Source organism: Acanthaster planci, linkage group LG02, assembly GCF_054643075.1.
Source record: "Acanthaster planci isolate LZ-2023a linkage group LG02, COTS_SCS, whole genome shotgun sequence".
Classification (NCBI taxonomy): Eukaryota; Metazoa; Echinodermata; class Asteroidea; order Valvatida; family Acanthasteridae; genus Acanthaster; species Acanthaster planci.
This window is the reverse complement of record NC_141778.1, coordinates 28,604,102-28,614,566: the sequence shown is the minus strand read 5'-3', so window position 1 is coordinate 28,614,566 and position 10,465 is coordinate 28,604,102.

The following is a 10,465-nucleotide window of genomic DNA, read 5'->3' as shown; positions in this document are numbered from 1 at the left end:
AGTAAACGTAAGTAAATAGTGGTCTTCTTAGGCACCATTTCAGAATTCTTATCAGGTAGGTGTCGGACAGAACGGTCCGACCGATACATTAATTTTAGGTTGGCTATCAGGTGAAGTGTTCTCAAGTGGCCAATTCTAACTGATAAATGCCTTTACATTCCATTACTCCCAAGGCTATCTGGTTTCAGTGGAGCAACACCCCCTCCGTTATGCACTCAACTCAAGTCACTGTTATTTATTTACCGGTTGGATGGCCCTGTCCTATAGTCAACTGATAGGAATTTTGAAATGATGCCTAATAGAGACTGATGGAAGCAACAAGTGGGTGCTGCATGATCTGAAACTCCTTTTTTGGTGGCAGGTGCTAAGACCTTGGGCCTCATTTGCAAGGTAATCACAACACCACTATGGATTTTGATTGAGAGCAAAGGTGTGAACATCATGGAGTTGAACACAAGATATCTCAGATATCTCTGGTCACTTTCTTGAAAAATTCCGCAAAGAACACAGAGAACTTCATCAAAGGGAAGAGAATCCTTTATTAAGATATACCAGTCATGGAAGATGCAGTTTACAAGGCATTGCTAGAAAGCTCAGAATATGACAGGGACTGTTGCTTAATTTTGTCAGTTGTTCTAGCAGCCATGGCCTAGAAAGTGTATACAGACCATCTGTAGCGAAATCCATCACAGTATTCTTTAACATTGACAATTTTTGCCTTGTTACTTGACATGATACAATTCAAATGAAGAATTCAGTTGAAGATCGCTTATTTTGTTACTCACCATGCTATTCATGTGCACAGCCATCCTTGTGTTGCCAACTGTACATGCACAACCAGGCTGAAATTGGCACGAAATTCGGGCCGGATTTTCGGCCAGCCTGATTTTCGGCTGGACGCTATTTTTACGGCTGCAAGCAACCCTTCACGTAACCGGAAAGAAATTCTACGGAGGCCGATCACGGCATAGCAGAAAAAGCCCATAAACGTCCACAAACAAATTACAGACAAAAAGTAATGTTTAAATAAATCCTTCGCCGGAATGTATCTTAGCTATGAAACAACGTGAACAACTGAGATTTTTTTTTCACAAACAGGAAATACAGACGGAATGTGTACGAAAAAACACTAAGCCTTCATGCAAAATGGATGAGGGCGCTAGTACAGACAATGATGGACCCAAAATAATGCCTTCGCGAACGGGTTGCAATTTGTATACTGTCAGTTTCTCTTCTATTAAGGAAGTTGGAGGCACATGAACTCGGTGATTTCTAAAGAAGCATGGAATTTAATGGCAGAAATATAAAAGAGTGCCAGAACTTATTTAGAAAGTGTGAAATGCGAAAAAGCAAAAATCGAAATCGCTCTATAGTATTGAGTCAGCGCACCCGATTAGGAACAAAGACGGGGAAAATCGCTTTCTGGGCTGATGTCCGTTTTCAAACGATTTTGTACCATCCTAGATTTCAAAAAAGTGTGATTTTCTCTTGAGGAATGTGTAGGGGGGACCCCTTGGCACACTTAATTAGCGCCCCGAATGATTCGGCCCACAGCCTGTCTCAGCCCAATTGATTTCAGGTGTGGCAGTACCAGGTTAGAAATAAAACGGGAACATCGCTTTCATGGCTGATGTCCGTTTTCAAACGATTTTGTACCATCCTAGATTTCAAAAAAGTGTGATTTTCTCTTGAGGAATGTGTAGGGGGGACCCCTTGGCACACTTAATTAGCGCCCCGAATGATTCGGCCCACAGCCTGTCTCAGCCCAATTGATTTCAAGTGTGGAAGTACCAGGTTAGAAATAAAACGGGAACATCGCTTTCTGGGCGGATGTCCGTTTTCAAACGATTTTGTACCATCCTAGATTTCAAAAAAGTGTGATTTTCTCTTAAGGAATGTGTAGGGGGGACCCCTGGGCACACTTAATTAGCGCCCCGAATGATTTGGCCCACAGCCTGTCTCAGCCCAATTGATTTCAGGAGTCAGCGCACCCGATTAGGAACAAAGACGGGGAAAATCGCTTTCTGGGCTGATGTCCGTTTTCAAACGATTTTGTACCATCCTAGATTTCAAAAAAGTGTGATTTTCTCTTGAGGAATGTGTAGGGGGGACCCCTTGGCACACTTAATTAGCGCCCCGAATGATTCGGCCCACAGCCTGTCTCAGCCCAATTGATTTTAGGTGTGGCAGTACCAGGTTAGAAATAAAACGGGAACATCGCTTTCATGGCTGATGTCCGTTTTCAAACGATTTTGTACCATCCTAGATTTCAAAAAAGTGTGATTTTCTCTTGAGGAATGTGTAGGGGGGACCCCTGGGCACACTTAATTAGCGCCCCGAATGATTTGGCCCACAGCCTGTCTCAGCCCAATTGATTTCAGGAGTCAGCACACCCGATTAGGAACAAAGACGGGGAAAATCGCTTTCTGGGCTGATGTCCGTTTTCAAACGATTTTGTACCATCCTAGATTTCAAAAAAGTGTGATTTTCTCTTGAGGAATGTGTAGGGGGGACCCCTGGGCACACTTAATTAGCGCCCCGAATGATTCGGCCCACAGCCTGTCTCAGCCCAATTGATTTCAGGTGTGGCAGTACCAGGTTAGAAATAAAACGGGAACATCGCTTTCATGGCTGATGTCCGTTTTCAAACGATTTTGTACCATCCTAGATTTCAAAAAAGTGTGATTTTCTCTTAAGGAATGTGTAGGGGGGACCCCTTGGCACACTTAATTAGCGCCCCGAATGATTCGGCCCACAGCCTGTCTCAGCCCAATTGATTTCAAGTGTGGAAGTACCAGGTTAGAAATAAAACGGGAACATCGCTTTCTGGGCGGATGTCCGTTTTCAAACGATTTTGTACCATCCTAGATTTCAAAAAAGTGTGATTTTCTCTTAAGGAATGTGTAGGGGGGACCCCTGGGCACACTTAATTAGCGCCCCGAATGATTCGGCCCACAGCCTGTCTCAGCCCAATTGATTTCAGGAGTCAGCACACCCGATTAGGAACAAAGACGGGGAAAATCGCTTTCTGGGCTGATGTCCGTTTTCAAACGATTTTGTACCATCCTAGATTTCAAAAAAGTGTGATTTTCTCTTGAGGAATGTGTAGGGGGGACCCCTGGGCACACTTAATTAGCGCCCCGAATGATTCGGCCCACAGCCTGTCTCAGCCCAATTGATTTCAGGTGTGGCAGTACCAGGTTAGAAATAAAACGGGAACATCGCTTTCATGGCTGATGTCCGTTTTCAAACGATTTTGTACCATCCTAGATTTCAAAAAAGTGTGATTTTCTCTTAAGGAATGTGTAGGGGGGACCCCTTGGCACACTTAATTAGCGCCCCGAATGATTCGGCCCACAGCCTGTCTCAGCCCAATTGATTTCAAGTGTGGAAGTACCAGGTTAGAAATAAAACGGGAACATCGCTTTCTGGGCGGATGTCCGTTTTCAAACGATTTTGTACCATCCTAGATTTCAAAAAAGTGTGATTTTCTCTTAAGGAATGTGTAGGGGGGACCCCTGGGCACACTTAATTAGCGCCCCGAATGATTCGGCCCACAGCCTGTCTCAGCCCAATTGATTTCAGGAGTCAGCACACCCGATTAGGAACAAAGACGGGGAAAATCGCTTTCTGGGCTGATGTCCGTTTTCAAACGATTTTGTACCATCCTAGATTTCAAAAAAGTGTGATTTTCTCTTGAGGAATGTGTAGGGGGGACCCCTTGGCACACTTAATTAGCGCCCCGAATGATTCGGCCCACAGCCTGTCTCAGCCCAATTGATTTCAGGTGTGGCAGTACCAGGTTAGAAATAAAACGGGAACATCGCTTTCATGGCTGATGTCCGTTTTCAAACGATTTTGTACCATCCTAGATTTCAAAAAAGTGTGATTTTCTCTTGAGGAATGTGTAGGGGGGACCCCTTGGCACACTTAATTAGCGCCCCGAATGATTCGGCCCACAGCCTGTCTCAGCCCAATTGATTTCAAGTGTGGAAGTACCAGGTTAGAAATAAAACGGGAACATCGCTTTCTGGGCGGATGTCCGTTTTCAAACGATTTTGTACCATCCTAGATTTCAAAAAAGTGTGATTTTCTCTTAAGGAATGTGTAGGGGGGACCCCTGGGCACACTTAATTAGCGCCCCGAATGATTTGGCCCACAGCCTGTCTCAGCCCAATTGATTTCAGGAGTCAGCGCACCCGATTAGGAACAAAGACGGGGAAAATCGCTTTCTGGGCTGATGTCCGTTTTCAAACGATTTTGTACCATCCTAGATTTCAAAAAAGTGTGATTTTCTCTTGAGGAATGTGTAGGGGGGACCCCTGGGCACACTTAATTAGCGCCCCGAATGATTCGGCCCACAGCCTGTCTCAGCCCAATTGATTTCAGGTGTGGCAGTACCAGGTTAGAAATAAAACGGGAACATCGCTTTCATGGCTGATGTCCGTTTTCAAACGATTTTGTACCATCCTAGATTTCAAAAAAGTGTGATTTTCTCTTGAGGAATGTGTAGGGGGGACCCCTGGGCACACTTAATTAGCGCCCCGAATGATTCGGCCCACAGCCTGTCTCAGCCCAATTGATTTCAGGAGTCAGCACACCCGATTAGGAACAAAGACGGGGAAAATCGCTTTCTGGGCTGATGTCCGTTTTCAAACGATTTTGTACCATCCTAGATTTCAAAAAAGTGTGATTTTCTCTTGAGGAATGTGTAGGGGGGGACCCCTGGGCACACTTAATTAGCGCCCCGAATGATTCGGCCCACAGCCTGTCTCAGCCCAATTGATTTCAGGTGTGGCAGTACCAGGTTAGAAATAAAACGGGAACATCGCTTTCATGGCTGATGTCCGTTTTCAAACGATTTTGTACCATCCTAGATTTCAAAAAAGTGTGATTTTCTCTTAAGGAATGTGTAGGGGGGACCCCTTGGCACACTTAATTAGCGCCCCGAATGATTCGGCCCACAGCCTGTCTCAGCCCAATTGATTTCAAGTGTGGAAGTACCAGGTTAGAAATAAAACGGGAACATCGCTTTCTGGGCGGATGTCCGTTTTCAAACGATTTTGTACCATCCTAGATTTCAAAAAAGTGTGATTTTCTCTTAAGGAATGTGTAGGGGGGACCCCTGGGCACACTTAATTAGCGCCCCGAATGATTCGGCCCACAGCCTGTCTCAGCCCAATTGATTTCAGGAGTCAGCACACCCGATTAGGAACAAAGACGGGGAAAATCGCTTTCTGGGCTGATGTCCGTTTTCAAACGATTTTGTACCATCCTAGATTTCAAAAAAGTGTGATTTTCTCTTGAGGAATGTGTAGGGGGGACCCCTGGGCACACTTAATTAGCGCCCCGAATGATTCGGCCCACAGCCTGTCTCAGCCCAATTGATTTCAGGTGTGGCAGTACCAGGTTAGAAATAAAACGGGAACATCGCTTTCATGGCTGATGTCCGTTTTCAAACGATTTTGTACCATCCTAGATTTCAAAAAAGTGTGATTTTCTCTTAAGGAATGTGTAGGGGGGACCCCTTGGCACACTTAATTAGCGCCCCGAATGATTCGGCCCACAGCCTGTCTCAGCCCAATTGATTTCAGGTGTGGCAGTACCAGGTTAGAAATAAAACGGGAACATCGCTTTCATGGCTGATGTCCGTTTTCAAACGATTTTGTACCATCCTAGATTTCAAAAAAGTGTGATTTTCTCTTAAGGAATGTGTAGGGGGGACCCCTTGGCACACTTAATTAGCGCCCCGAATGATTCGGCCCACAGCCTGTCTCAGCCCAATTGATTTCAAGTGTGGAAGTACCAGGTTAGAAATAAAACGGGAACATCGCTTTCTGGGCGGATGTCCGTTTTCAAACGATTTTGTACCATCCTAGATTTCAAAAAAGTGTGATTTTCTCTTAAGGAATGTGTAGGGGGGACCCCTGGGCACACTTAATTAGCGCCCCGAATGATTTGGCCCACAGCCTGTCTCAGCCCAATTGATTTCAGGAGTCAGCACACCCGATTAGGAACAAAGACGGGGAAAATCGCTTTCTGGGCTGATGTCCGTTTTCAAACGATTTTGTACCATCCTAGATTTCAAAAAAGTGTGATTTTCTCTTGAGGAATGTGTAGGGGGGACCCCTGGGCACACTTAATTAGCGCCCCGAATGATTCGGCCCACAGCCTGTCTCAGCCCAATTGATTTCAGGTGTGGCAGTACCAGGTTAGAAATAAAACGGGAACATCGCTTTCATGGCTGATGTCCGTTTTCAAACGATTTTGTACCATCCTAGATTTCAAAAAAGTGTGATTTTCTCTTGAGGAATGTGTAGGGGGGACCCCTGGGCACACTTAATTAGCGCCCCGAATGATTCGGCCGACAGCCTGTCTCAGCCCAATTGATTTCAGGTGTGGCAGTACCAGGTTAGAAAAAAAACGGGAACATCGCTTTCATGGCTGATGTCCGTTTTCAAACGATTTTGTACCATCCTAGATTTCAAAAAAGTGTGATTTTCTCTTAAGGAATGTGTAGGGGGGACCCCTTGGCACACTTAATTAGCGCCCCGAATGATTCGGCCCACAGCCTGTCTCAGCCCAATTGATTTCAGGAGTCAGCACACCCGATTAGGAACAAAGACGGGGAAAATCGCTTTCTGGGCTGATGTCCGTTTTCAAACGATTTTGTACCATCCTAGATTTCAAAAAAGTGTGATTTTCTCTTGAGGAATGTGTAGGGGGGACCCCTTGGCACACTTAATTAGCGCCCCGAATGATTCGGCCCACAGCCTGTCTCAGCCCAATTGATTTCAAGTGTGGAAGTACCAGGTTAGAAATAAAACGGGAACATCGCTTTCTGGGCGGATGTCCGTTTTCAAACGATTTTGTACCATCCTAGATTTCAAAAAAGTGTGATTTTCTCTTAAGGAATGTGTAGGGGGGACCCCTGGGCACACTTAATTAGCGCCCCGAATGATTCGGCCCACGGCCTGTCTCAGCCCAATTGATTTCAGGAGTCAGCACACCCGATTAGGAACAAAGACGGGGAAAATCGCTTTCTGGGCTGATGTCCGTTTTCAAACGATTTTGTACCATCCTAGATTTCAAAAAAGTGTGATTTTCTCTTGAGGAATGTGTAGGGGGGACCCCTGGGCACACTTAATTAGCGCCCCGAATGATTCGGTTCACAGGCTGTCTCAGCCCAATTGATTTCAGGAGTCAGCGCACCCGATTAGGAACAAAGACGGGGAAAATCGCTTTCTGGGCTGATGTCCGTTTTCAAACGATTTTGTGCCATCCTAGATTTTAAAAAAGTTGAATCGGCCCACAGGTTGTGTCAGCTGATTTGTATCAACAGTTTCTGACACGTCGTTGCGCCAGCACGCAGATAACACTTTGGTTTTTGTCTTTTTAAATTCAATGGGGTTGATAGGGAGGAAGGACTAATGTTTGAGCTTCCGAGAAAGTTGTGCATTTTTGCAGGAAGGCAACAGCTGTCCAGTCTCTTCCAATGCAACGACTGCCCATTGGTAATGTCTGTCAACACGTAATTCGCCCGCCACCCTGTACTGTGTTGTTTTTGGTGGATCGGAAGTTTAGCTGCCACTTGGCGACGCAAGGGCTCGTTTATTTATTTTGGAGTGTCTGCTTGTAATTCTGTCAATTAATTACTAATACTGTTGACTCGCGTTTGCAAGGTATAATGTCGCGTTTTTGGGGTTAAGTGAAGTGGACATTGTTCGCCACCATGATTTTTTCCCCGACTGTTTTGTTGATATTAGCAGTTTTCTATGTGGCTAAGTAAATAGCAAGGGATATTCCGGTATGTTACTCTTGCAAGCAAACTTCTAAGAATGATCAGTTATGATTATTTTGTCAAACTGTCCTAATTATTACAACAAGCTTGCTGCAGTGAATAAGATTTAACAGAGCAACGCATGTTTTTCAGCAACATTAAAAGGGCCTGTGGCTAATGTGTTTTAATATGTATATAATAAAGGGGGGCAACAACATGGACAGAAAAATTGATTACTTTAAGTTTTCATGCACTGTTGGGGGTACCAAGGGGGAAGGAAAGTGTATAGGTGAGTTTCATGAAATTTGAAGTTTCATTTGTCATGACTTACAAAGCAACAGCGGTCTCCTCCGAGGCCACGATAAAAGATAGGTAACGCATGTCAACAAGGCTGGCCCATTAGGTTAGTGTTTCCCACCACAGCACAGAACAGGGCGGCAGGCGAATTACGTGTTGACAGACATTACCAATAGGCAGTCGTTGCATTGGAGGAGACTGGACAGCTATTATCTTCCTACTCACATACCAAAATGCACAACTTTCTGGGAAGCTCAAACACTAGTCCTTCCTCCATATCAACCCCATTGAATTGAAACAGAAAAAAAAAAACCAAAATGTAATGAAACTGTTGATACAAATCAGCTGAGAAAGCTTGTGTGCCGAATAAACGTTTTTGGAATCTAGGATGGTTACAAAATCATTTCAAAACGGATATCAGCCCAGAAAGCGATTTTCCCCGTCTTTGTTCCTAATCGGGTGTGCTGACTACTGAAATCAATTGGGCTGAGACAGCCTGTGAACCGAATCATTCGGGGCGCTAATTAAGTGTGCCCAGGGGTCCCCCCTACACATTCCTCAAGAGAAAATCACACTTTTTTAAAATCTAGGATGGTACAAAATCGTTTGAAAACGGACATCAGCCCTGAAAGCGATGTTCCCGTTTTTTTTCTAACCTGGTACTTCCACACTTGAAATCAATTGGGCTGAGACAGCCTGTGGGCCGAATCATTCGGGGCGCTAATTAAGTGTGCCCAGGGGTCCCCCCTACACATTCCTCAAGAGAAAATCACACTTTTTTAAAATCTAGGATGGTACAAAATCGTTTGAAAACGGACATCCGCCCAGAAAGCGATTTTCCCCGTCTTTGTTCCTAATCGGGTGTGCTGACTCCTGAAATCAATTGGGCTGAGACAGCCTGTGAACCGAATCATTCGGGGCGCTAATTAAGTGTGCCCAGGGGTCCCCCCTACACATTCCTCAAGAGAAAATCACACTTTTTTAAAATCTAGGATGGTACAAAATCGTTTGAAAACGGACATCAGCCCTGAAAGCGATGTTCCCGTTTTTTTTCTAACCTGGTACTGCCACACCTGAAATCAATTGGGCTGAGACAGCCTGTGGGCCGAATCATTCGGGGCGCTAATTAAGTGTGCCCAGGGGTCCCCCCTACACATTCCTTAAGAGAAAATCACACTTTTTTAAAATCTAGGATGGTACAAAATCGTTTGAAAACGGACATCCGCCCAGAAAGCGATGTTCCCGTTTTTTCTAACCTGGTACTGCCACACCTGAAATCAATTGGGCTGAGACAGGCTGTGGGCCGAATCATTCGGGGCGCTAATTAAGTGTGCCCAGGGGTCCCCCCTACACATTCCTTAAGAGAAAATCACACTTTTTTGAAATCTAGGATGGTACAAAATCGTTTGAAAACGGACATCAGCCCAGAAAGCGATTTTCCCCGTCTTTGTTCCTAATCGGGTGCGCTGACTCCTGAAATCAATTGGGCTGAGACAGCCTGTGAACCGAATCATTCGGGGCGCTAATTAAGTGTGCCCAGGGGTCCCCCCTACACATTCCTTAAGAGAAAATCACACTTTTTTAAAATCTAGGATGGTACAAAATCGTTTGAAAACGGACATCCGCCCAGAAAGCGATTTTCCCCGTCTTTGTTCCTAATCGGGTGCGCTGACTCCTGAAATCAATTGGGCTGAGACAGCCTGTGAACCGAATCATTCGGGGCGCTAATTAAGTGTGCCCAGGGGTCCCCCCTACACATTCCTCAAGAGAAAATCACACTTTTTTAAAATCTAGGATGGTACAAAATCGTTTGAAAACGGACATCAGCCCTGAAAGCGATGTTCCCGTTTTTTTTCTAACCTGGTACTGCCACACCTGAAATCAATTGGGCTGAGACAGCCTGTGGGCCGAATCATTCGGGGCGCTAATTAAGTGTGCCCAGGGGTCCCCCCTACACATTCCTTAAGAGAAAATCACACTTTTTTAAAATCTAGGATGGTACAAAATCGTTTGAAAACGGACATCCGCCCAGAAAGCGATGTTCCCGTTTTTTTCTAACCTGGTACTGCCACACCTGAAATCAATTGGGCTGAGACAGGCTGTGGGCCGAATCATTCGGGGCGCTAATTAAGTGTGCCCAGGGGTCCCCCCTACACATTCCTTAAGAGAAAATCACACTTTTTTGAAATCTAGGATGGTACAAAATCGTTTGAAAACGGACATCAGCCCAGAAAGCGATTTTCCCCGTCTTTGTTCCTAATCGGGTGCGCTGACTCCTGAAATCAATTGGGCTGAGACAGCCTGTGAACCGAATCATTCGGGGCGCTAATTAAGTGTGCCCAGGGGTCCCCCCTACACATTCCTTAAGAGAAAATCACACTTTTTTAA